We start from the raw sequence: 1,503 nt of genomic DNA, 5'->3' as shown, positions 1-1,503 counted from the left end.
ATATATATTATATATATATATTATATATGTATGTATATTTTATATATATATATATATATAAATTTAATATATAAACACACGTGTACACACACACATACACTTCACACACCATATCACACTCCATTGTTCTATATATACATATGAAACACCAATACCACTCAAAAATTGTTCATAAAATATCCATATGTAAACACACCCATATACCACATAGACCCACATGTACACATGTATACACACCTTACAGATGGAATGGGCATACTGTCACAAACACTTGCACTCACAAATGCACACACTATCACACACACTTAAAAACATAAATGCACACACACATTGAAATCACAAATGTACACACTATCACACACACTTGTACTCACAAATGCACACACTATCACACACACATGCACACACATTGTACACACACATACACACAATGTACACACATGCATGCGTACATAATGCATCCCTACACACGTGCATACATACATACGCATGTATACATGCACATATATATATACGCACATAACATAACACATGCACACATACACGTTCACACTCACACACACACACACCACCATCACATACACTTTCCTACACACATGTACACACACGTTCACACACACGTACACATACATTCACACACATGTACTTTACAAATGCGCGCACACACACTGTACATACAAATTGCACAACACACACACACACACACACCCCACACACACACACAAAACACACCACACACCCACACACACACACACACACACACACACGCGTCATACAAGTTCACACACACATGTAACATATACATTCACACACATGTACATACAAATGCACCACACACACACACACAAAAACATGTATATACAAATTCACACACACCACATGTACATACAAATGCGCGCACACCCCATGTACATACAAATGCGCGCAAACACACACACATAAAACACACACAAAACACCCCACACACCACAAAAACACAACACCCCAAACACACACACACACACAACACACATACACCACACCACACACACATACACCCACATGTACATACACACACATGTACATACAAATGCACACACACATAAAACCAAAATGTACACACACACACACAACACCACACAAAACCACACACCAAAACACCACACACCCCACACACACAACACACACACACACACACAAAACATACTCATGTACAACAAATGCAGACACTGTTACAACAAATGCAGACACACGTACAAACAAATGCAGACACACGCACAAACAAATGCAGACTGTCAGCAATACGTAGCGGGTGCCGTATGTACACTTCACACCTCCGTCCAAGCACGCCAGCCCTTCTCCTTGGGCAAAACGCTGGCAGCCCGGCTTTCTCTTTTCGCACAGGAAAAAAACACCGTCCCGAAAGGAACCCGCATAAAAGGCACGTCGAAGGGCGACACACACAGAGAGCACAGCAGACGGCCCAACCCACCGGGGTCCAGTCCACCACCTCCCCTCCCATCG

The sequence above is a fragment of the Penaeus monodon genome, unplaced genomic scaffold, assembly GCF_015228065.2.
Source record: "Penaeus monodon isolate SGIC_2016 unplaced genomic scaffold, NSTDA_Pmon_1 PmonScaffold_2464, whole genome shotgun sequence".
NCBI lineage: Eukaryota > Metazoa > Arthropoda > Malacostraca > Decapoda > Penaeidae > Penaeus > Penaeus monodon.
The sequence above is the reverse complement of the archived record's forward strand: the minus strand, read 5'-3'. Positions refer to the sequence as shown.